The sequence below is a fragment of the Pseudorca crassidens genome, chromosome 12, assembly GCF_039906515.1.
Source record: "Pseudorca crassidens isolate mPseCra1 chromosome 12, mPseCra1.hap1, whole genome shotgun sequence".
Classification (NCBI taxonomy): domain Eukaryota; kingdom Metazoa; phylum Chordata; class Mammalia; order Artiodactyla; family Delphinidae; genus Pseudorca; species Pseudorca crassidens.
In genome coordinates this window covers 16,976,375-17,003,594 of record NC_090307.1, presented here as the reverse complement: position 1 = coordinate 17,003,594, position 27,220 = coordinate 16,976,375, and positions in this window count along the sequence as shown.

The window sequence follows — 27,220 nt, the reverse complement described above, 5'->3', positions numbered from 1 at the left end:
ACCCACTAGTTCCTCTGCAGACCGAGCTTGCGCGCAATGATGTCCCCTCACAGTTGGTGTGCCCTTCTTTTAATTGTTCTGCTCAGGCTGGTGCTGAAATGAGCTTGCATTTCTCAGTATGCGCCAATTAACGCTACAGAGAAGTGGCCGGGAAGTGTGCTGCATGAGAAGAGGAATTGAATTTGGGATTAGCATTCGTACAGCATTTGCTGGGGGTGAGGGCAGAAGCAGCTGGTTCTTTTCACCTATGCAGAAACCTGCTTTGCTCACACAATCATAGCATTTTGATGCCAACATGCAAAAAAGTCCTTCATACATTCTCTTTCATCAGTTTCCCTAACAGGCAAGTGAAAGCTGTGATGTCACCGTTAAAATACCCTTTACGTGGTCACTGATGAATGCATCTGTCAGGGACCAGTGTTATCTGGGCGCCCATCAATCACCCCTATTGAAGGGCAGGATTGAAGTCATGCTCGTCCATTGTCTAGCCAGAGGAGAGGAGGGAAGAGTCCAGACTCTTGATATGTCAACTCAGGATTCACCAGGATGGTGCTGCCAGCCCTTCCATGAAGTTTGCTCAGCCATCCTGCCTCCCTGATGCCCCCTTCTGGGATCTCCTACTACACCCAGTGCTTTGCATCCCCTCTCGATGTTTATCGCTGTGGAATATTAGCCTGTACTGGTTCCATGAGCATTTATCTTCACTCATTCATTCCGTAGTGGGATAGACTGGATGGTCAGTCCTGTGAAGACATAATGCTGGGCTGATATTTCAGTGATGACTGTTGCCAGGTGGGTTGCAGATTCTGGGATGCAGATTCTAGGATGGAGATTAGCAGACACAATGTTGATTAGGGAGTGCTCTTGGGACACATGGAATGGAGAGGAAGCAGCACTGGGCCGAGCGGGAAGCTGAGCCAGATGAAATCCCCCTGAAAGACTCACTCAGCCCCACAGGGGAGCTGGGGCTGAGACGGCCTTCCAGAATTGCCCTGAGCTGGGGTCGGGGGGCAGGTATTTATGCCTCTGTATATAATCAGTCATTACTTGTGGGCTGTTTCGAAAAGGAAACATGACCTTGGGAGAGGCAGCTCCCTTTGGCTGAGGAAACTCCCAAGGGGGCTGACAGCTGAGGGCTGTCTCCCGGAAACACTTCCAGCAGCTGGGGAAAATGCCCTTCACTTCTGAAGAGGGATCTCAGCGCTGTGACACAGCATCCACAAGAATGAAATACCAATACATGGCGGGAACATTCCAGATAGAGGGAACAGCAAATACAACAGCCCCAAGACTGAATACGTGCAAGCAATGGGAAGGAGAAATACAAAGACATTGAAGAGAATGTGGTGGAAGCCAGGGAGTGGAGAGAAGATGGGACCTTCTGGGTTATGAGTTTTGTATTTATTCTGGTAGCAATGGGAGCTATTTGAGGGCTGTAAACAGGAGGGTAACAGGATTTATTTATTCTTTTAAAGATCATTCTGGCTGCCGGCTGAAAGTGGGGAAACAGTAAAGAGTGATTGTAGCAGGTGGGGTGAGACCATAGTAACACGGGTTAGGGTTATGGCAGTGAAGCTGGGGAGAAGCGGTCAAGTTTGGGATTTATCTTGGGGGTAGAGCCAACAGGTCTTGCTGATCCGTTGGATGTAGGATCTGAGGTTAACAAGAGAACTCAAGATGACTTCTAGGTTTGTAGGCTGCCCAGCAGAGGAGGTGATTGGAGCTTTAGGTGGGGAAGACTGAGAAAGAAATATTTTGGGTGTGAGAATGTGTGAGTGGAGGACAGAGGGACAAAGGAGAGTTAAGAATCATTCTGATAATGCCATTTGCAGCAACGTGGATGAATCTAGAGATTATCACACTAAGTGAAGTAAGTCAGACAGAGAAAGACAAATATGTGATATCACTTATACGTGGAGTCTAAAAAAGAAATGATACAAATGAACTTATTTACAGGAGAGAAATAGACTCAGACATAGAAAACAAACTTATGGTTACCAAAGGGGTAGAGAGGGATAAATTAGGAATTTGGGATTAATAGATACAAATTACTATGTATAAAATAGATAAACAAAAAGATTCTACCTTATAGCACAGGGAACTGTACTTAATATCTTGTAATAATCTATAATGGAAAAGAATCTGAAAAAGAATATATATATATGTATATATGAATCACTTTGCTGTACATCTGAAACTATCGCAACATTGTAAATCAACTATACTTCAATTTTTTAAAAATTTTAAAAATTAAAAAAGAAGCATTGTTCTGGCCACGGTAAATTTGAGATTTCCTGTCTTAGTCTTGGTTCCCTGGAAACAAATTCTGAGACAGGTGTCTGAGTGCAACGGTTTATTTGGGAGATGATCCAAGGAAACACAAGTAGGGAGGCAGCGAAGTGAGGTAGGGAAGAGAAGGCAGCCAATAGGGTGTATTTTATCAAGCAAGTTACCAATATATAGACAACTGGAGCTTAATATCACAGGGGACTCTGGAAAACAGTCTAGAGTATGCGTTTCACAATGGGCCTACCCAAAAAGTAAGGATGCTACAATGTTTGTCAGCCATTCCTATTAGTGCTCCTGGAACCATTAATTCCTTGGCACCTCCAGCCTGCTGCAAGCTTGAGCAGAGAAGGCTCTGACAGCCAGAGAAAGTCCTCAGTCAGAGACGCAGTAACCAGAAGCCAGGCTGGTGGGCACTGAAATGGTAAGAGCTGAAGGGATACTGGTGGGAAGGAAGAAATTCAGAGTCAAGGCCTAGTTAAGACACCAGATACCACAAGGAGGCGGAAGTATCCAAAGGAGCCAAGCGCAAGGGCCAATCTCATAGTTCAGTCTAGAGTCACAAAGAACAGACAGGCAGCCACGTGAGGCAGTGGCTGGATCAGAGTGAAGCCCATGGGCAGAGCTTATTGGCACTGGCACATCTTTTGAAGACGCCAAGTCAATATGAATAGCAACTATCTACAGCTCCAGAATGTCAGTGGATTGATTGGGATTGAATGGATCATCAAATGATGTCAGAGTTGCTACTCTGGGGATCTTGCCTGAAGACTGATTAGGTGACTTTTTCAAGGTCGTCTATTGACCTGAGATTCTGTAAGTACCCCTCTTTTACAAATGCAGAAACTACGATGCAAGAAAGATAAAGGTTTTTCTTAGACTCTGAAAGTTTGCTGGCTTGCCCTCTAGAGAACAGTGCACACGTAAAAGCTCATCTCAGTAATTTTTTCCATGAAGGGGCTTGAGTGTTTTATCAATATTCATGATAAATGTTTTTTAAAGGTAATTGGCTTGTCAAAACATCTCAAACCTGAAGGTCACATTATTCAAAATTCTTTTCTTCTGTATCATGCTTTAATTCTGTCATGACAGTCCAGCTCAAATTCCCCAGGCAATAGTAATTACTCCATTACTTAATTGAGGTCCTAATCAATTAGCATCTATTGTCAAAAGTAATCATCTATTTATTTTAAATGGGCCTCTTTATTGAAGCCACAAGTACTAAATGGAAGAGTTGGGATTTTCCTACAAGAATAGTTGAATTTAACCTCTTATTGTTTTCCTTTCCCAGCCTCGGGGTCATCTTATGTTCTAGAACTAGTAGCTATTTTCAAGGCATGGGTCTTTCTTAGACCAAAAAAAGTAAAAACAATGCAATTTAAATATAAACAGCAATCCAATTCAGGAGGTACTCCTCAAGCAACTCCATGACGTCGTGGGATAGCTGCTATTTCCCTCTCACTCCAACTCCTGATTTAGCAAATCTCTACTTGTGTCCTTCGTGTTTGTTTGGCTTAAGTTTGTTCTTGAAAAGTGTTTATGGTGCAATAAACTCCACTCTTTAGGTTCTCAGTCCGGTGTTCTTATCCTGAAGCTCAGGGAACCCTGAGAATGCTTAGAGCTAAGAATTTACAAGCTGGTTTCAATGATTCCATGGGTGATTTGAAATTATACAAAATTTGATGTGGCTCTGCATTTCGGCTTTTCTAGGGTAAAGTTCTTTCCACAGATTCTTAAAAATGACCTAAAACAAGGCTAACCACCATTTTGTTCTTCTTATCCCCATTTTTAAAAAGGTTTTGAAACCAAGTCCCTCTAAAACCGAGTTCCCTTCCCAAGTTCATGATTAATCCCTCTATCCAAAACTTTATTCCCTTTCTTGTCCCCTCTGAGAGCAATCCTGTGCTAAATGAACACTGATCAACCAGAGTTAGATGACTTAAATTGCTGTAGTCGATAACATCGCTAATGTACTAAAATTGCTATTATAGATTGTCATCATTAACGTGCAAACTCAGGTTGTTTCTCCAGGGCAAGGTGAGCTCCTAGACCCCCAAGCCATGGACCATCTGGCCAGAGAGTCATAAACCAGAGACATCCTGACTCCCAAAACTATGATTAAGAAACATCACAAAAATGTCACAAGATGATGATTAACCCCAGCCTCTTTGTTCCTCCCGTTTGAAAAACGCTTAATTCAAAGACCAAGTTGGAGTGAATCTGAAGCTTATCTCCTACTCCCTTGCTTGGCACCCTGCAATAAATCCTTATGCTGCAGCTGACTACCACTGTCAGAGCTTGGCTTTCTGCGCTGTGGGCACCCGAGCCCTTTGCTTGCTTACAGTTTCATACAAATAATTTTCCTTTGTTCAGTATTTTCCCTTTAAACCAGCTCTTCGGGGCATCAGCTGGGCTGTTCCCCTTCACTGAACCATCCCACACTAGCTTCCACCAATCTTCCTTTTGCATTCATACCGGATAACTCTCATTTATACTCCAAACCCACACAGTGAGGTAGAAAATTGTTCCTCACTCTCTGATTCATAAAGTGTTTAATTTTTTTTCTAGAATGAATATTATTAAGGGTTTGTCGTTGTCTTCATTTCCTCAGATAGCATTTCCTTCTGTTATTAATATAAGCAACAAAACACTATAGTCTCACAACCTTGTCACCAAGTCAGATATTTTCAAATCATAGAGCAGTTGTTACAGACATTTTGAAATTAGTTTGCACTCATTACTACTTTTAAAACTCACAATAGTTATTAAACTTGCTGCTAGATCTTGTTATTTAAGCACACATGTAACTGTTGTTCAATAACAAAATTCAACTGAGTAAAATTTAACAACCTAATTGGCTTTATCGAACAATTTGTGAGCCAGGTGGCATTCCATCTAGCAAGTAGGGGGAGCTCCAAAGGGTGACAGAGAGGGGAAGATTTTAAAGGCAGGACAAAGAAGTTATAAACAGAAAAAAAGGATTATTTCAGATTATTTTCCCTTTTGGGGAAAAAGGGCTCATATAAGGTGGGTTACCTCATCTTCCTGTGGGGGATGGAGAGGGCCCATGTGACAGATGACCTCATTGGTGCTGACCACAAAATTCCTGACTGACCAGTTAAGACTACATTTCTGGGGCAAGCTGAAGCTTCAATTAGATTAGGTATTAAGCCTTGGTTTGGTGGCATGGCCTAGCATGAGTAAGTTCATTTCAGGTCTATGGGTTGTTTTTCTTTTACTACTATATGACAAATGTATTTCTTGATGTTTTGTTAATTGTATTTCAGCATAAATGTTTTCCTTTATAATCCTAGGCATTTTATTTTATGCATTTAAAAATATTATTGGGGCCTCCCTGGTGGCACAGTGGTTGAGAGTGCACCTGCCGATGCAGGGGACATGGGTTCGTGCCCCGGTCCGGGAAGATCCCACATGCCACGGAGCGGCTGGGCCCATGAGCCATGGCCACTGAGCCCGCGCGTCCGGAGCCTGTGCTCCGCAACGGGAGAGGCCACAACAGTGAGAGGTCCGTGTACTGCAAAAAAAAAAAAAAAAAAAAAAAAAAAAATTATTGTGAAAAAGGGCTCATGATACCAAAAAAAGATAAGAATCTTTAATTTGAAAAATACGAGTTCCAGAAAGAAAACAAGATATCAGAGAAAATTAAAGAAATGAAAGAAGAAAATATTTCGCAGAACTGAAGGACATTAATTTCCAGATTGAATGGGGCCTGCGTGTATTTAGATCAATAAATGAGAAAGATCTGCATCAAAATCTAGGATCATGCAGATGCAGAACATATGTGATAAAAATCCCCAAAATCTTCCAAAGAAGAAACAAAATAATATACAAAGAACTGGCCATCAAGAATTCATCAGATTTCTCATCTGCAGCACTGAAAGCCAGAAGACAATGGTGCAAAGCCTTCAAAATTCTAAAGGAAAATCATTTCCAGTCCAGAATTTTATATGCAACCAAATTATCCATCTTAAATGATAGTGAGTGTAGAATAAGAAAATTTTCAGATAATCCAGGAGTCAAGAAATTTGTCTCTTGCAAAAACACTGAAGCTTCTGCTCCAGCAAAATGAAGGAAGAAATCACAAAAGCACAAGACGTGGGATCCAGCAAACTGGTGATCCAATTTGGGAAGAAGATCCAGATGGGAAGAAATGAAACAAGTTCCCAGGATTATGGTGAAGGGTGGTCCCAGGCTAGTATCTCTATAGCAGTCTTAGAGAGCAAGCAAGAGGGTGAAGGGTTGTCCCTAGGAACAAAAGCACATGCTAGTTTACATACATGTTTATTTATTTATTTATTTTTATTTATTTATTTTTTAAATAAATTTATTTATTTATTTATAAAATAAATGTATTTATTTATTTTTGGCTGTGTTGGGTCTTCATTTTTGTGCGAGGGCTTTCTCCAGTTGCGGAGAGCAGGGGCCACTCTTCATCGTGGTGCGCAGGCCTCTCGCTGTCACGGCCTCTCCCATTGTGGAGCACAGGCTCCAGACGCGCAGCCTCAGTAGTTGTGGCTCATGGGCCCAGTTGCTCCGCGACATGTGGGATCCTCCCAGACCAGGGCTCGAACCTGTGTTCCCTGCACTGGCAGGCAGACTCTCAACCACTGTGCCACCAGGGAAGCCCGTTTGTTTATTTATATATTTGTGTTTCAACATATTGGTAGAGTTCATCTTTGGCAGAGTTTTGAGGATAAATTAGTGAGAGTTACTTTTTGTTTTTTAACATCTTTATTGGAGTATAATTGCTTTACAATGTTGTGTTAGTTTCTGTTGTATGACAAAGTGAATCAGCTATATGTATACATATATCCCCATATCCCCTCCCTCTTGCGTCTCCCTCCCACCCTCCCTATCCCACCCCTCTAGGTGGTCACAAAGCACCGAGCTGACCTCCCTGTGCTATGCGGCTGCTTCCCACTAGCTATCTATTTCACATTTGGTAGTGTATGTATGTCCATGCCACTCTCTCACTTTGTCCCAGCTTACCCTTCCCCCTCCCCGTGTCCTCAAGTCCATTCTCTATGTTTTCTAAAACAAAACAAACAAAAAAAGAGAGAAAAGGAGAACGTTGTGGTTTTAAAAATTATTTAGAAATCTGGAGGTTAAATACACAAAGAAACAGCTGAGAGAGTGATTGAATGAAATAGGACAGGGTTTCTCAACCTTGGCATTATCAATATTTTGGGCCAGATAATTCTTTGTTGTAAGAGGCTGTCCCATCTTTGGCTTCAACCTACTATATGCCATTAGCATCCCCCCTCTTTTTTTTGTTTTTGTTTTTTTTTGCGGTACGCGGGCCTCTCACTGTTGTGGCCTCTCCCGTTGCAGAGCACAGGCTCCAGAAGCGCAGGCTCAGCGGCCATGGCTCATGGGCCCAGCTGCGCTGCGGCATGTGGGATCTTCCCAGACCGGGGCACGAACCCGTGTCCCCTGCATCGGCAGGCGGACTCTCAACCACTTCACCACCAGGGAAGCCCAACATCCCCCCTCTTAATCATGACAATCAGAAATGTCTCCAGACGTTACCGATGTTCCTGGGCAGTAAATCATCCCTGATGAGAACAGAAATAGGGAAGAGAAAGGAGGAGTGTTTTTGTTATAAGCCTTGTGAAACTATTAGATTATTTAAGTTCACTTAAATGATCATTTACTACTATGATAAAAATCAAAATTAAACTTAAAGAGTTAATAGTATTCACAGATACCAATGATAATCAATTAGACAATATATTTAGGGGGAAAAAGATATTGTTGACAATCGCAGTGAAAATTATAAGGTCCCTAGGAATAAATCTCAAACAAAGATGACAAAATTGTGATGGAAAAAAAATTATACCCATAATTAACTGATGGAAAAAAGCCTAAGTGAAGAGGCACCATGCTCATATATGAGAAGATAGAACTTCATAAAGATGGAAACCCTTCCAGAAGCAATATATAAATTAAATTGAGTTCCAATAATAATCTCCACAGGATTTTCACTGGCTCTGACAAGCTGATCTTAAAATCCAGAAGGAAGAGGAAAAGGTTAGAAATATAGAATGAATGGAAGAGAACAGAGACAAATCCACTCATATATGAAACTCGGTTTGCAGCAGAGAAGGAATTACAAATCTTTGGAAAATGGATGGCCCATTCAATAAACAGCCCCAGGAGAATCATCTATCCATGTGAAGAAGTAAAAATAGATCGCTATCACATATAGAAATCAATTCCAGGTACAAAAGAAGCCTAAATCTCAAAAAATTATAGATGAGTATATAGGAAAATATCTCAACAACATATGAGAACACATATAATGGAAATCATTAATACATTTGACTAAATTAAAAATTTTAATTTCTTACAACCATAATACATAGAAAATACATAGAAAGGACAGGCACTCTGGAAGAAGCCACTATCATGCATTAAGTGACATAAGGTTAGTATCCAGTGCCTTTAAAGAACTTTTACAAATCAGTAAGATAAGGATAAACTTATCTGAAAAGAATGCATAGGAATAAGCAGGTCATATTAGAAGGGGAAAATATGAATAGTCAATAAGCCTATGAAATAGGGCTTCCCCTCATTAGTCTACAGGGAAATGCAAATTAAGTCACAAAAATCTATTGTTTCATACTTATCAGAGCCTTGATTCAGTTCTGATAACAATTTCCTCCCCCATGTCTCAGGTAAATCATGATTTAAGGCAATCACACCTAACAAGCAATGAAGCCATGTCTGCTGTGTGGTTCTGGGAAAGCTTCTTCACTCTAAAAAGAAAAGATATCCGTGCAAGTAACAGTCTTGGATATTGTGGGGTCTGCCAGCAATGCCTGGAGCTATGGCAGCCATCTTATGAGTGTGAGTAGAGTGAGCTCGAAATGAAGACACTGAAGACAACACAGGAGAAAAATGGAAGAAACCTGGTCCTTAATGACATTGTTGAGCAGCTGAATTAACTAACCCTAGAACTGCCAAACCAGATTTTGGGAGGTTTGTGGTTGTGTGTGTGTGTGTGTGTGTGTGTGTGTGTGTGTGTGAGAGAGAGAGAGAGAGAGAGAGAGAGAGAGGGAGAGAGAGGGAGAGAACAAATTCCCTATTGTTGAAGACATTTTTAGTTTGGCTTTCTAATACTTGCAGCTTAAATCATCCTAAAATGACCCTGCAGTTTAGGGTCATCTTTGACCCTAAACTGTAAACTACTCAAGGAAAGGGGTGTGTCTTGTTTATTTTTATCTTTTGCACTTAAAACACTGTGAAACAGAGGCTCAAAAATTCCTTATTGAATAAATGAGAGACTTTGTAGTCAGGATGGCTCTGGACAGAAGGGTAAAGTAATGAATGTTTTTATATTCCTCTTTCTTGGTCCCCTCTTCTCCTTCATCCTTCCCCATCCACACGCTCCCACCATGCCCACAGGAACTGCCCAAATTTCTTCTCATGCAAAATGATAGGGAATAAAATTTTTCTCCCCTCTTCCATGCCTCTTATCAAAAACATACCTCTTGTATTCCCATTCCCACCAGAGTCCCACTAACTACAATGGTTGATATCATCAACTGATTGTACCAAAATGATTAATTTCTTCATTTAGATTCTTACCCAGATCACATTTTCATTTTTACAGCTGTCTACCCTTAACCAAAGAGGAAGCCAGTGATGGAAAGATGGAGCCCAAAGTTGGTGAGTGAGATATTGGGGGTATCAGGGTATTTTTCCAGCGCCTCTTGGCACCCATCACGTAGGCAGCCATGCCTCTCACTCACTACCTTCCCTGTGGAGCCCACCCCACACACGTCAGCTGGGACTCATGGAGGAGGGAGTAACGTAGAAACTCCACAAGAACCCCTGTGAAGAATGTCAGGCCGAGCTCATGCTATACCCCAGGTGGTGGGACACTGGCATGTTTCTTCTCCGAGTAAAGCTGAATGAGTTAATTATTTTTCTAATCTGGGCCAACACTTGAACCATGGCTAACCGGTCGCCCAACTTTAATTGGCACCATCACTGGGAGTTTCTAGGAAAGCCCATAACATAAAATACAGGGTGAACAGTGCCCCCAGAAGTTGTGTGAGGGTAGGCTACTAGTTCGGACTCGACAAACAATTAGGACACATGAGATGGCCTTGAGATGATCTCTCTTCACTTGGCGGGTAGGAGAACACTTCAGAAACTTCCAGTGCAGTCTCTTGCCAGCAGTGCTTTTGTGGTGAGCAGGAGGGAGATAGAAGCCATACAGAGCAGAGACCGGTGTCAGGAAACATCCTTCTAAGGCAGTGGATCTCAACCCTGGCTGCATACTGGAATCACCTGGGACAGAAAACACTGACGCCTGCGCCTGATGTAATAGGTCTGGGATGCAGACTGGGCATCTGGGAAATTGGAATGTTCCCCAGGTGAGCCAGTGAGCGGCCAGGGTTGAGAATCACTGCTCCCAGCTTACCTTGGCTTGTACCCCCGGGGACCAGTCCATGGCCTGTTAGGAACGGGGCCGCACAGCAGGAGGTGAGTGGCTGGTGAGCGGTGGGCGGGCGAGCTAGCGAAGCTTCATCTGTAGTTACAACCCATCCATTGCTCTCATTACCACCTGAGCTCCGCCTCCTGTCAGCATTATGGTGAGTTGTATGATTGTTTCATTATATATTACAAAGTAATAATAATAGAAATAAAGTGCACAATAAATGTAATGCACTTGAATCATCCCGAAACTGTACCTCCGCCCCCTTTCGTGAAAAAATTGTCTTCCACGAAACTGGTCCCTGGTACCAAAAAGGCTGGGGACCAATGTGTTAAAGGTTGAAACGGGTTGTTTTAGGGACCTTTTATAAGAAACTTTTATTTTATAAGAAACTTTTTGGGGAGATAGTTTAAGATATTCACACCTGGGTAAGAAAATTGTATAATATGTCATAGATTTTCCCACATCTTTGACTCTAAGAATGCTACACATGCAGTTTCTGTTGCCCTCTGTTTCTCTCCGTAATGCATTTAGCAGGTGGGAATCTATACAAGTGTTTGTATGTGTGTGGGTCTGAATACACCTGAATGCTCTTTTAAGCCAACATTTACAGCCAACTGCAATAGAATCTCGACATATTTTCTCCAGGATTATGCCTTTACATCAATAGGTATCAAACCTTTTGTGTTTTAAAGCAGATTAACAAAATCTTGCACAAACTGCGTAAGATAGATATTTAATTATGAGTTAGTAATTTTTATTTATAATAAAGGTGACCAGTGAGGAGATTAAGGGTATTTTGATGAATACAAAAACAATTTAATTTTTTATTTGAAAGAAAATGTCAAACTTGCAAAAGGAAAAATACAGAGAATACTGGTAGATCGTTTTCTATGATTCACCTATTATAAATATTTTACCCTATTTGCTTTGTCATTTTCTCCCATTCTCTCCTCCCACCTGCCCCCCCAACACACAAATAATTTCTTTCTGAAGGATTTGAGGACAGGTTATATATGGGGTGACCCCTTTATCCGTAAATACTTCAATGTGTTCCCAAGGATAGGGGTATTCTATTAAATAGTCATAATACAGTTCTCAACTTCATAAACTTACATTGATTCAATACCCTACAGTCCTTGCTCTAATTTTGTCAGTTAACCTAATAATGTCCTTTACGACATCTCCCCCTCCACTACACGATCCAGTCCAGGGTCAGATATTTCATTTAGTATTTATGTCTTCAGCTTCCTTTAATCTGGAGCATTTCCATTGTCTCTGTCTTTTACACCATCAACATTTTTAAAGAATCCAGTTCCCCCTATGCCTTTTTTAAAAAAAATAGGACATTCCTCATTTTGGGTTTGTCTGATGTTTCTGTGGAGATAGACGCAGGTTATGTACCCTTGTATGAATTGATGAATTCCTATTTTTTTCAATGGTTTATAAACTGTTATTGTGTTTAATCATTTCGGTGCTCAGATTGTATCAGATTTAGCTAGTGCGAGACTTTCAAGCTGGCTTCTGTATCCCCGTGATACGCCCCTCATTTGGAGTATTTCCTTATTTTCCGGCATAAAGAAATGTTCCAGGCTGGTACAGCTATCAGGCTCTGTCAAGCTCTGGGCCAGTACCTCAGGAGGCCATGTGCTTTCAGACAGTCATCCTTGAACTTTTCGAGGTCCTCCTCGAAAAGGAGCGGGTTCTGGGCCCTGCCAGAGCCAGCAGTGTTATGTGGGTGGGGCACCCCGTCTCATTTTTTCCCTTCAATGCCCTTTCCCAACTTCAGTCTGCCCTCCCCTTCACGAGATCACTCCAGATTGGGCCAGCAACATGGTGCTGACGTGCTGATTTGGGGTGACTCTCACTCATTTGGACACAGGATAAGAACAGGGTTCTGGGCTGTCTACTGTCCACTGCAGGCCCCTGGACTTCAGCCCGAGTATGGCCCTGGGCTTCAGCTCTCACCTGTCCATGTTTTGATCTACAGCATGTGGGCCTTGCCTCTCCCTGCAGAGGGTTTTTGAGACCCTTGCTCTGTAATCAGTTAGTTGACCTGCACAGTGTGAGAGAACAGCCCCCCACAAGACTCCCATCCCTTCTGACACTAGTTGCAAGTTTTGGAGGTGCTCACAACATCACCCTCAGGTTTGATCATTCAGTAGAAGGGCTCACAGAATTCACCAAAATTGTTACATTCACAGTTATGGTTTATTACCGGGAAAGGACCCAAATTAAAATCAGTGAAGGGAAGAGGCATGTAGGACAGGGCCCAGGAGGGGTCCAAATGCAGAGCTCTGGTCTCCCTGTGGAGTCACGGACAGCACAGCCTCCTCCCAGCCACAATGTGTGACAATATACGGAGAGACTGCTGACCAGGGAAACTCACCTGAGCCTTCGGTGTTTAGAGTTTTTACTGGGGCTCAAGCACCTCCTGCCCACATGACTGACCTTTAGTCTCCAGCCTTCCTGGAAGCTGGGCTAATACCTTCAGCCTCTAGTTCCTCTCAGATCAGAACTGACATGGCATGGCACAAAGCCTCCTTCATAGGTCACACTGCTGGACTGTCTGGCCAAGGCTCCCAGGCAAACAAAGACATCCCATCAGGCAGGACATTGCGGGGGCCGGGAGATCACCTCCCACTAGCCGAGGGTAAAGGCCAGCCCTCTCTTTGCGTAAAGTGAATTCTTCACTACACACTCCACAGTGTCAATGAGCCTTTCCATTCTATGTTGTTTCTTGCCTTCCAGGTGAGTCTTAAGCTGTGCTCGAGGGGGGATACATATTTCTTGCATAAATGGTACTGCTCTTTTCACTCTACCCCTGAGCCCCTCATGCGTCCTCCCTGCATTTGGTGGTGTGTGTAAGGCAGGGGTGGTCATTGAAAGAGAGTGAATTCCAGGAATGCAGTGATTAAGGCCTGGGGAGTTCAAAAGATGACATGGTTGGAAGACATGTTATTCCACATTTCGGCTGTAAAATTCAGAATGGAAAATTTAACATGTCCAGGAAACAGTTAGTTACGTTTCCTGCATACTTTAGGCAGCATGAAGATGATCCACAAAGCACGGGAACGACCTTTGATTGAGTCACTGGAAGTCTGCGTTCACGGGCTGCCCAATGGATGATGCAGCATCATGAGTAAATGGTCCTAGAGACCTGCAGGGGCAAGAAAATCCGTATTGTTTCAATAAGAGCAGGTTGTGAAGCACCATGGCATTGTGAGTAATAAAAGTGTTGCTACCCTTTATTTCGTGGTGAGAGATATAAATGTAGCCACGGATAGTGCTTTTGACAGCAAAGTACAGGAAGGGATGATGCCTGGACACCAGGAAGAAACCCCACGGGTAGTGTTTTTTTGTTTTGTTTCGTTTTGTTTTGCGGTACGCGGGCCTCTCACTGTGTGGCCTCTCCCGTTGCGGAGCACAGGCTCTGGACGCGCAGGCTCAGCGGCCATGGCTCACAGGCCCAGCCGCTCTGCGGCATGTGGGATCTTCCTGGACCGGGGCATGAACCCGTGTCCCCTGCATCAGCAGGCGGACTCTCAACCACTGTGCCACCAGGGAAGCCCTATTGTGTTTTTTACAGTTTTTTTTTTCCTGTAACTGATTTCCAATCTCATAGCGTATGGTCAGAAAAGATGCTTGATACGATTTCAATTTCCTTAAATTTTCTGAGGCTTCATTTGTGACCCAAGATGTGATCTATCCTGGAGAATGTTCCACGTGCACTTGAGAAGAAAGTGTATTCTGCCACTTTTGGGTGGAATGTTCTATAAATATCAATTAGATCTCTCTGGTCTACTGGGTCATTTAAAGCTTGTGTTTCCTTATATATTTTCTGTTTGGATGATCAGTCCATTGGTTTAAGTGGGGTGTTAAAGTCCTCTACTATTATTGTGTTACTATCTATTTCTCCTTTCATGGTTGTTAGCATTGCCTTATGTATTGAGGTGCTCCTATGTTGGGTACATAAACATTTATAATTGTTATATCTTCTTCTTGGATTGGTCTTTTGATCATTATGTAGTATTCCTCCTTATGGCTTGTAACAGTCTTTATTTTAAAGTCTATTTTATCTGATACGAGTATTGCTACTCCAGCTTTCTTTTGATTTCCATTTGCATGGAATATCTTTTTCCATCCCCTCACTTTCAGTCTGTATGTGTCCTTAGGTCTGAAGTGGGTCTCTTGTAGACAGCACATATATGGGTCTTGTTTTTGTATCCATTCAGCCAGTCTGTGTCTTTTAGTTGGGGCATTTAATCCAGTTACATTCAAGGTTATTATCAATATGTATGTTCCTATTACTATTTTCTTAATTGTTTTGGGTTAGTTTTTGTGGGTCTTTTTCTTCTCTTGTGTTTCCCACTTAGAGAAGTTTCTTTAGCATTTGTTGTAAGGCTGGTTTGGTGGTGCTGAATTCTTTTAGCTTTTGCTTGTCTGTAAAGGTTTTAATTTCTCCATCAAATCTGAATGAGATCCTTGCTGGGTAGAGTAATCTTGGTTGTAGGTGTTTCTCTTTCATCACTTAAAGTGTATCCTGCCACTCCCTTCTGGCCTGCAGAGCTTCTGCTAAAAAATCAGCTGATAACCTTATGGGGATTCCTTCGTATGTTACGTTTTGTTTTTCCCTCGCTGCTTTTAATATTTTTTCTTTGCATTTAATTTTTGTTAGTTTGATTTATATGTCTCTTGGTGTGTGTTTCCTAGGGTTTATCCTGTATGGGACTCTCTGTGCTTCCTGGACTTGGGGGACTATTTCCTTTCCCGTGTTAGGAAAGATCTCTTCAAATATTTTCTCAGACCCTTTCGTTTTCTCTTCTTCTTCTGGGACCCCTATAATTCGAATGTTGGTGTGTTTACTGTTGTCCCAGAGGTCTCTGAGGTTGTCTTCAATTCTTTTCATTCTTTTTTCTTTATTCTGCTCCTTGGGAGTTATTTCCACCATTCTGTCTTCCAGCTCACTTATTTGTTCTTCTGCCTCAGTTATTCTGTTACTGATTCCTTCTAGTGTATTTTTCATTTCAGTTATTGTGTTGTTCATCTCTGTTTGTTCTTTAGTTCTTCTAGATCTTTGTTAAACATTCTTGTATTTTCTCACTCCGTGCCTCCATTCTATTTCTGAGATTCTGGATCATCTTTACTACCACTACTCTGAATTCTTTTTCAGGTAGATTGCCTAGTTCCTCTTCATTTATTTTGTCTTGTAGGTTTTTACCTTGCTCCTTCATCTGTGACATATTTTTTTTGCCATCTCATTTTTTTTTTCCTTTTTATGAGTGGGATTGTGTCCTGTCTTACTGGTTGTTTGGCCTGAGGCTTCCAACTCTGGGGTTTGTAGGCTATTGGGTGGAGCTGAGTCCTGGTGCTGAGATGAGGAACTCCATGAGACCTCACTCCGATGAATATTCCCTGGAGTCTGAGGTTCTCTGTTAGTCCAATGGTTTGGACTCAGAGCTCCCACCGCAGGATCTTTGGCCGGACCCTGGGCTCGTGAACCAAGATCCCACAAGCTGCCTGAGGTGGCAAAAAAAGCAAAACAAACAAACAAAGTAAAAAATAAAACTAGACTAGGAAACTAACAGATATGTTAGGAAGAATATAAAAGCAAAAATATAGATGAAGCAGCAACTGGAAGGTACATCAATACAAGAATAGTAAAAAAGAGGAGGGAAAAGAAAAAAAAAAGGGGTGGGGGAAGGCCTTGGCTGTGGAGGGCAGGGCCTATGCAGGGGTGAGGTTTGGGTGGTGGGTGGAGCAAATACTCAGGACCCACAGGGCTGGAAAAGGCCCTGGGGGCTGTGGTGGGCGGGGCTTAGGCTCAAGGAACAGAAGGGGCCCAGGCGTGCCCCCCACCCCTGGTCTCAGAGGGCATGGGACCTCACATGGGAGCCCTGCAGGCTTCCTGAGCTCGAATGGGCAGGGCAAACTCCCTCCTCTCCTCTCCTCCCCCTCCCACCTGCCTCTCCTAATCTCCCCAGCCTCCCTCCTATGCCCTCAAGGACCCACGCAGCCTGGAGGGGGTCTTGGAGGGCAGGGGACCGGCCTGGGAACTCAGCAGGCTCCCCACGCCCGAGTGTGTGGGGCAATCACCTTCTGCTCCTCTCCCCCTCCCCCTGGAGGGCCCCTCCCACCTGCCTCTCCTATTCTCCCCTGGGCCTCCTTCCTATGCTCCCAAGGACCCACGTGATGTGGAGGGGCTTTTGGAGGGCAGGGGATCAGCCTGGGAGCTCAGCAGGCTCCCCTGGCCGAGTGGGCAGGGCAATCGCCCTCCACTCCTCTCCTGCTTCTCCTGGATGGTTCCTCCTGCCTGCCTCTCCTGATCTCCCTAACCTCCCTCCTATGCCCCCAGGACCCACGTAGCCTGGATGGGGTTTTAGAGGGGGGGGGTACCGGCCTGGGAGCTCAGCAAGCTCCCCATCCCAAGTGGGCCAGGTGATTGCCCTCCGCTCCTCTCCCTCTTCCAGAAGAGTCCCTCCCGCCTGCCTCTCCTGAGCTCCCTGGCCTCAGGGGCGCCGATCCTGTTTGGCCTCTACTTCTCCTCCCTGCTCAGTCCCCCTATGTCCTACCGGTCCACTTCGGGGTTCCTTCCGTCTCCTTGGGCGTCAGAGTTCCCCACCAGTGGCTGGCAGTCACCCTAGTTGTAGGGAGATGCTAACTCTGCATCTTCCCCCACCACCATCTTGACTCCACCTCTCTTTTTATATTTTGAATATTAAAGTTGTCAGATAGGTCTTTTGCAAATATCTTCTCCCATTCAGTAGGTTGCCTTTTCAGTTTGTTGATAGTTTCCTTTGCTGTGAAAAAGCTTTTTAGTTTGATGTAGTCTCATTTGTTTATTTTTGCTTTTGTTTCCCTTGCCTGAGGAGACATATCCAAAGAAAAAATATATATTACCAAGACTGATATCAAAGAATATACTGCCTATGTTTTCTTCTAGAAGTTTTATGGTTTCAGGTCTTTAATCCGTTTTGAATTTATTTTTGTATATGGTGTGAGAAAGTATTATAGTTTGACTTTTTTGCATGTAGTTGTTTGGTTTTCCCAATACCATTTATTTATTTATTTATTTGCTGAAAATTTTTCCAAAAAAATTTTTGACGTGCTTTTTTTTTTTTGACATGCTTCTTTTTATAGTCTTCTCTATTATGGTTCATCACAGGATATTGAATATAGTTTACTGTTCCAAACAGTAGGACCTTGTTGTTTATCCCAATACCATTTACTGAAGAGGCTGTCTTTTCCCCTATTGTATATTCTTGACTCTTTTGTCATAGATCAATTGCCCATATAAGTGTGGGTTCACTTCTGGGCTCTCTTTTCTGTTCCTTTGATCTATGTGTCTGTTTTTGGTCCAGTACCTCTACCTTTGTTCTTTTTTCTCAAGACTGTCTTGGCTATTTAGGGACTTTGTGTTTCTACACAAATTTTAGAATTATTTGTTCTAGTTCTGTGAAAAATGCCATTGGTATTTTGATAGGAATTGCATTGAACCTGTAGACTGCCTCGGGTATTATGGTCATTTTAACGATATTAATTCTTCTAATCCATGAGCATGAGCTATCTTTCCATCTGCTTGTGTTGTTTTCAACTTCTCTCATCAGTGTCCTATAATTTTCCAAGTATAGGTCTTTTATCTCCTTAGTTAGATTTATTCCTAGGTATTTTATTGTTAGTGTATAAACTAAAAAATTAATTTTTAAGAATCATTGTGAAAAGTAAAATATGGATTATAGCCTCTATGTAGAATCCTCAGAAATCTGCTAGATACTGCAGCTCTCTCGGGAATACTCTCTCTTCTCCTGTTCAGTTTTTTAAATTGTACTTTTCTAGGCTTGGATAAAGCCCTACCTCCCTCCTGGCACCTTCCCTATGTCCAACTGAAAGGGAGTCTCTCTCTTCCATGTGCTTAGAACAACTATGTCCCTTCCATGGCAGAAAAAGAGGCAAGATGGGGTTTTCCCAGACTGCTCACCATTTGGGCTTGGATGTTTTAATTTTATTTCATTATGTGTATTCTTTTCTCAAATATATTTTAAGCTCCTTAAAGCTCTGAGCTAGTTCTTGCACACATATCTGAACTAGTTCTTGCACACATATCTGTCACTTGATCAGTGTCAAAGTCCACGTTTGCCCTTCAGACCCATTTTTATGTATTTAGTGTAGTGTTCCCAATCCTGTCACCCACACCTCTCCCATATTGCCTCAACCTCATGCCACATGTACTATTTTTGCTAGAGATTTTTCTGCAAATAAATTCAACTTTTTATCTTAATTCATTTATTTTAAGAAGAAGTTTTTCATAAATAGAAAACCAGCAATGTTTTTCACAAATTGAAAATAGAATAAACATAAATTTTTTTTTTTAAACAACACTGTTATCTATTACACTCTAACCAGCTAGTGTTGCCTTTGGGCTTTGAGCCTAAGGGCAAAGGGAGATCAGCAAGTGTTAGAGAAACTTCCTTGAACAAATCAGAGGGATTTGGAAGAGCATCGGAAAGGGAATGCCTTTCTTTCTCACAATGGCCTTCGATGTGATTTAAGTTACCCACGTCAACCCAGACCAGCTGGTGTCACGGGAAGCGGATGCCCGCCGAGTTGAGAAGCACTAATATAAGGTGAGCAGTTGGAGCCTGAGTCTCGTGCTCCGTCTGAGTTCTCGCTTTGTGTCTCCCCAGCTCACTCTGTAAGCTCTTCTCCATTCTCTCTTGCATTTCATTGTAGGACCACTTCTCATTATCTAAGCCTTACTTTTCTTATCTGTACAGTAAGAGAATTCTAACAGACATCCCTTCTGGTTGCTTCCAGCCCTGACTTTAACCAGAGTCTATGATCACAAGATCATAAGGTAAAGCGTGCTCCCGTTTACAGTCACCACTCAGCGCTGGCTCATTATTTATCAGTAGCTCAGCACGGGCTCATCTTCACCATGAAGGCTGATGATGGCCACTATCGTCCCCCTTCACAAAGAACCCAAATGAAGTAGATAGAGATCCTTTCTCTCACTCAAAGTGCTCAGGGAATATAAGAGGTATGAGCTTGGCTCCACACCCCCGAGTTTCCATTGTTTCAATGATTGCTGGCTCTGTCACATTTTACTTCCATAAAGGGAAGGGAATCCTAGACAACCTAAATATATTTTAGCGTGTAATCCTAGTTTAAGTTAGCTAAAGGGCAACTGAGCTATAAAATCATGCTGAAACCACCCAGAAATCATGTTTTAAAAACAGAATGTGGGGGGCTAGTAGAGTTGATGGCAGTCAGGATATGCAGATTGCAAAGCTGGTCTTCCTCTTTCCTGGCAGCGTGAATTTCTGGAAGGGCAAGCTTTTTCATCCATTAGATGAGAGATTTGGGCTTTACCAAACCATCTTCATGTTCTCTCCTAGCAATCACCTTAAATATTTATCAAAACTCCTAGTTCTAAAAAAAAAATTTCAGGAATCAAATTTGTAATTGGTCCTAAAGCTACTAAATAATTCAAAAAGGAAATAGGAATTAAGATTTGGAAATTGACCTTTATATAGTAGTTAAAAAAATCTTAGGTGAAAAAATAAATGGGAATTCCTTATCAATGAGAGAAAATATAGTTCTCCAACATGGTTCATATTAATATATAAAGTCATCATTTCATATAATGCTATTTCTGAATGAGCACCTCATATTTCATTCTGAGCAATATTAACGATAAAAATATTTGCCTGCAAATATATTTTGGAAAACTGTTGACTATCTGCCAGAATATTGGCAGCGCTCAAAACTTAAACCTACAAGCCTGTTTGTGAATATGTCATCTTTTAACACTAAACACTTAGGCCAACTCACCTGTCTAGTCATTTTCTGACGGCAAAGATACAGGGACCACTTGCTATCAGGCTGGCAAATGTTACACAGAGAATTTAGAGACAAACTACTGTAGGGAAGAAAAAACCTTTTTCTTCTACCCTCCTAGGTTCTCAGCTGGGGCTCTATAACAAAGGATGAATTAACAAAAGGAAAGCATACACACTTAATATAGTTTTACGTGACACTGAGCCTTCATAGGGAAATGAAGACCCAAAGAAATGATTAAAGCTGAGTATTTGTATACTAGGTTGTATGAAGAGTGGAAAGTTCTGGGGAAATGTGATAGACAAATGGGTATGAGTGAAATAGAGTAAACTGGGGAAACTAAGCAAGGCATGTTCACTGGGATTTTTCTTGGAGTCCCTCCTTGGAGATAATGACGTTCCTTTCCTCTGAGTATAGGGAAGGCAGCTCTACACAAAGGTCATAAGACCTGCTTTAGGGGCAGGTCAAAGAGTCCCTCCTGCACCTACTGTTTCTCAAATTCCTTCAGCTTAAAATATTCAATACGGCACCATATTTGGGGGTAGCACGCTCTGAGCTTGGTCACTGCAAAGCTGATATGCTCGTCATCCTAGGAACACTGGAATGTTTCAGCAAAAAGCAAGCCTCTGTGATTCTTTGGCGTAAGTGAGCGGTGAAGCTGGAGCCAATTCTACACTATGGGAAATGAGAGTCCAGGCTTTTATTACTGACTCTCAGGTTACAGTCTCTATTGGAGAAGGCACTGAGAAAGAGCAGAGAGTCTAATTTTCTCTCAGTAAAATCTGTCCCTGTGCAGGAGCAAGTTTAAGACTGTCTGCAAAATGAAGTGGTCATTCTCTGATTTTCCTTGCAGTCCTATCCTTCCTAACTAGCTAGAGCTGAAAAGCTGGTTCAAGTTATATGTACTTTCTCTCCACTTTAAGGAAAACTTACCAAAAATATATATAACCTCATTCACTCAGACCAGAGCTGGGTAGACAGCTTTTTGACTTACCTATGCAAACAGGTTTTGTTAAGTAAGCTAATTAGGTAAATAGCACAGGGGAAATTGTGGGGAGGGAGAGGGGGGACTTTTCACTACTAAGGAGAAGCAACCTTTAATCGTTTTTTTTTTTTTTTTTTTGGCCACAGCACGTGGCTTGCGGGATCTCAGCTCCCCGACCAGGGATCGAACCCACCCCACCCCCTGCCCCCCACAGTGGAAGCACAGAGTCCTAACCACTGGACAGCCAGGGAATTCCCTTAAAGTGCTTTAAGGAGCATGGATAACCAACAAGGACCTACTGTACAGCACAGGGAACTCTGCTCAATATTATGTAACAACCTAAATGGGAAAAGAATGTGAAAAAAGAACAGATACATATGTATGTATAACTGAATCACTTTGCTATATACCTGAAACTAACACAACATTGTTAATCAACTATACTCCAGTATAAAATTAAAAGTTATTTCCTGGAAAAAGAAAGAGAAGAAGAAGCATTGACTTCTTTTAAAGTCATTGGTGCACGGACATGTTTTTGTTCAGATAAATTTTGGGATTGCTATTCTAACTACTAAAGATTTATGCTAAATCCTAGAGAGATGACATGTGAGTGGAATTAGCGTTACAAAGTCTGAGCTGCTTACAGCTGTCTAAGGATCTAGTCTAGTTATTGAGTGAAGGGCTAGTACCATTTAGGTGAGGTGGCAAATTGCCATGGGGATACTAAAAAGCTTCCGGAAGTTATATGATGCCTGAGGTTTCCTTCTGGGAGGAAGGGGAAAAGTAGGAAGACGGTGACACAGATGAAACCAGATTGGCCAAGAGTTGATCATTGTTGAATCTGGTGCTGAGTACATGGGCGTTCATTATACTACACTCGATACTTGTTTGAAATTGTCCGGGATGAAATATTTAAAAGTCATTAAAAAAAAAACCTCACAGATGGAACATGGTCAGGAAATTGAGGAGCATCAGCAAAGACACAGACAACAAAGTGGCTGATGGGAAAGCTCAGGACTGGAGGGAGGAAGCAGGCCAGCGGAGCAAGTGCGGACACAGCCACTTGGCTGCAGTCGCAACTTGCGTTTTCACCCCTGCTTAGCGGGCAGGAGGGATCCCGAGAGGTCTGCCAGTGCCTGCCCTGGGTCAGACTGCGATGGTAGCTAAAGATACCTTCAGCGCTCCTTGAAATGCTCAGCCTCGGATTCTACCTCTTCCCAGCAATGTCCTGTCTGCAGGCCTACCTCCTTATCAGATCCCACTCAGTGAATGTTCTAGCTCACAATATTAATATTTTCAAGAACAGGACGGTGCTTTCCTCATTTGCATGTTTGTTCATGGCCTTCTCCCTGTGGACCTGTCTGTACATGCATGTCGGGGGAGGCGGAGGGGGAATTCTAAGCAGTGGAGGGGGTGTTGGAACAGAGTGAAAAGAGACAGAGAGTTTGTATTCAGCTCTGGCATCTAAAATAGGATTTGTGCCCAAAGATACAGTGTTACAAGCCACGCTTTGTTGAGAAACATGATTTACATTTTTTTTTATCTCCTCTGAGGAAAGAGATATCAAGAGCCCGGTCCCCAGCAGCAAAAAGTTTTGGATTACAGAGGTCCCAGTGGCATATACAGGGGAGAGGAGAAAGCCAGACCTTGCACCCCAGCCAATGTGGGGAGAAGGAAGGGGACAGGCGAAGGTGGAGGGGAAGGCAGATGCTAAGATCCTCATTTTCTCTCCCTGCCCCTTCAAGGAATAGGTTGGAGGCAGTTTTAGAAATATCTAGAAAGGTCTTAAAAACTAGAAGGCAGCAGGGCATCAGTCTTGCTTCCTGTTCACGGCTCTAGGCTGCCTGCTTGCACCAGTTTGGAGGTGTCTCCGCCAAAGTGAACGCAGCCACATGGTAGGGTTAAGCAGAGGGGGGAAGGCTGTAGCTTTGAGACAGGCTGGGACCTGGGACCCTCTGCTGCAGGGCTGCAGTGCTTGCATCTGGACACACCTCTCCTGGAGCAACACAATACAAAAAAACTATATGGGACTGAAAATAACTGCATGCATGTACAGTTGGGGCAAATTATGGACAAGAAGATACAAAAGACCAAAAAAAAAACCCCTACTGCCCCTTTTGAAGAGCCTGGAGCAAAAACGGGGTTGGGAGCAAAAGCAGCGTACTGAGCATGCGCCCTGCACTCAACACCAGCAGAGGGGTGGGCAGACCACCTAAGCCACGCCTCTGGCCTGACCCTTGGACACACCCTTACCCTCACCCCATACAAGGAACAAGCTCACTCACCCTGGGGAAGCCAGCAAACAAGGGAACCTGTTGTCTGTTCTCACTCCCCGCTGCTACAGCAGAGGCCCCGGTAAAGCCTGGCCGGAATTTCTTGTCTGGCCTCTCGTCAATTTCTATCGATTGGGAAAGACCAAGAACCCTGGCGGTGTCAGCTTCATGTGGCACTAATGGAACCTCGAGGGTCCCTCCTGTACGTGAGGCTGAGGGGAGCTCGGGAGACCGCTGGATGAAAGTCCGTGAGCCCACCATAGGCCGCCTAGCCGAGGCCAAAAGGAGAACACGGCAGAAACTCAGCCACATCCACGGTGACAGTAAAAGCAGAAGGTAGACTGGGCTGGAGTGTAAGGAGAAAGCAGCCAACCTGGACCAAGGTGAGAGAGCGAATGGTCAGTTCCCAGCGCCATGATGCCCAGCAGGGCGAGCAGCAAGCAGGGACACAGGGAGCGTCACCCCAGGGTCCAGAGGCGTCCGAAGACTCCACGCAGACCTCCCCTCCTTTCCCAGGGCCTCAGGGGCTTATAATCCAAACACAAGGGTGCCGTCTCAGGAGGGGGCGGGGAGGAGGGGACGGAGGATTTCTGAGATGCTCACAGTTTTTATGTAAAGAAAGCTGTTAACGTTCGCATCATACTTAGATTACCAGATTAGATGGAAAGTTCATTCATTGTTTTGTTACCCAGTGAGAAGGGCTCTCGAGGAAGACCTTACATCTTATCTGAACATCTCAGGGCAGCATCAGAGACATTGGGATCTCCTGTGTATATTTTCTTTTTTTTGTTGTTTTTTACATCTTTATTGGAGTATAATTGCTTTACAATGGTGTGTTAGTTTCTGCTTTATAACAAAGTGAATCAGTTATACATATACACATGTTCCCATATCTCTTCCCTCTAGCGTCTCCCTCCCTCCCACCCTCCCTATCCCACCGCACTAGGTGGTCACAAAGCACCGAGCTGATCTCCCTGTGCTATGCGGCTGCTTCCCACTAGCTATCTACCTTACGTTTGGTAGTGTATATAGTCTGTGAACTTTGTTTCAGTCGTTGCCCTAGTAGAAGTACCCGCTTTATCTCTATGACTGAGGAAGGAAAGGCTGTGGGCATGGACTCTAGACCCCTGCTCCTGCCATCTGCCTCTTCTGGCATGCTGAGTCTTGCATCTCATACCTGGGGCCTCCCGTGGATAGACCGATTGTCCACCTCACACGCCACTGATGTGACTGCAGCCACCATCATTGTCTAGACCCTTCCTATTGTCCCTCCAATATCAGTGGATCTGAATGCTGACCCTGATTATGACGATAAGGACCATATTGTACTGGCACAAAGCGCCAGGCCCTGGACCAAATGCTTTGCATCATCGTCACTTTTAATCCTTAACTGTTACCTTATGAGGTAGGTACCAATAACAGCAACATTTTCCAAACGGGAAAATTGAAGCTTAGAGAGTATAAATAACTTGATCCCAAACAGTAAGAGGCAGAGCTGGGCTTTGAGCCCTTAGCTCTTAACCACCACACAGCTCCCACTCAGTAGCCCTGCACCTGGGGAGCACAAGGGCCGAGCTTGCTATGTTGGGTGCAGTAGACATTGCTTGGACCTGGGCTCCATCAACGTCCAGCCAGTCGCGTCCCCAGCTGCATCTCCCAGCTGTCTTCCTCATCCCACGGTCCTGGTTGCTGAGATCCCTGAATGTCTTGCATCCTTTGTGGTACTCCTACACCTTCATCTCACATTCACGACTCGATGCTAGTGTCACCTCCTGGTTTGTAGAGCCTTCTGTGACTCCCCGTGGCAGTGAGTTGTTCCCTCCTGTGTGCTTCCACGGCGTCTGGCATGTGGATAGAATAGCTCACGTGGAAATGTAATTACATATGTATAGGACAGTGGATAGACTATCTCACGTGGAAATATAATTACATATGTATAGGACAATCACCCGAGTTGGACTGGAGGGTCCTCAGTGATAAGTCAATGTCATATTCACCTCTGAGGTTCTAGCCTAGAGAGGACATGGCGGAGACTGTGGACTGCCTTGCTGAAGCCTCTTCCAATCCTCAATCAGTGTGTCTTCCAGCATAGCAGAGGCCAGAAAGCAGAAAAATACATTCAAATTCATTCAATATCATTCAAATGACATTCAAATTAATCATGGTTTCCATGATTAATTTAGGTCCTGCCAATCAAATGCATTCAGGTGAGACTGAGTTATGTTTGGAAAAGGCAAGGGGCCGGGAACTCATTTTGCTGGAGCGGATCTTAGTTTTTAAACTGTGACAGCAATTCCTCAAGTCAGACAGATCTGTACAGTATGTAGTCCACATATATTTGTCACGGGGAAAAAAAAGAATAAATTTAATGAAACTGCCCTCTTAAAGGTTGCCAACAACCTCTAAGAACGCATATCAGTCCCTCATCTCACTGAACCTGTTAACCATGACTTTCCCACGTGCCTTTTCAAAGAAAGTGGGCTTTGTATTATGTTTGATTTAGATCTATTAGAAATTCTGTTAAATTTGCATAGATTCTAGTTGATGGGAAAAGGGTGGGAAATAGTAACCCAGAAAGACAGTATAATCAAAAGGAAGGATTTTGTTGGGCAGCAAAGTTGAGACAGGCTAGGACCTGAGACCTGGGACCTGAGACCCTTAACTACAGTGCTTGCACCTGGACAAATGTCTCCTTGATCAACAGAATACAAAGAAGCTATAAGGGACTAAAAATGACTGCACCCACGGCAGTTGGGGCAAAGTATGAACAAAAACATACAAAATTGGCAAAACCCAACTGCCACTTCTGAGGTGTCGGGAGCAAAAGCAGTGTACTGTGCATGACCCCTGCACACAGCACCACCAAGGGGGCGGGCAGACCACCTATGCCACCCTTCCGGCCAACCCACCGATCCACCCTCACCCTCACCCCATTTAAGGAACCAGCTCAAGTGCCACCCACAGAATCATCCTCACCCTGCCCTCGGGGAGTAAGCAAGGGAACATGTTACTTATTTTCTCTCCCTCATGCTTCGGTCCCAATAAAGCCTTGCCTGAATTTCTTGTCTGGCCTCTTATCAATTTCTATTAAGGAGTCCCAGAACCCAGATTGGTAACAAAGTCAACAGACGTCTGCTGAATCCCCAAAATCATACCAAAGAGGCAAGAATCTCAGCTTCCACGTAATGCTCAGTCTTAACTTTTGTTTGTGTAATTTCGATTGTGTTTCTCTCTACCTCCAGGATTCTATGCTTCTATGACATCTATGATGTACAGTAAACCGTAAAGTACACCAGGAAAACTCCCTGTGGCAGGGGCGGGAGGACAGACTAGAAAGTCCTGGCAGCATTTTACCAGCCAGGCAAAGGGAAG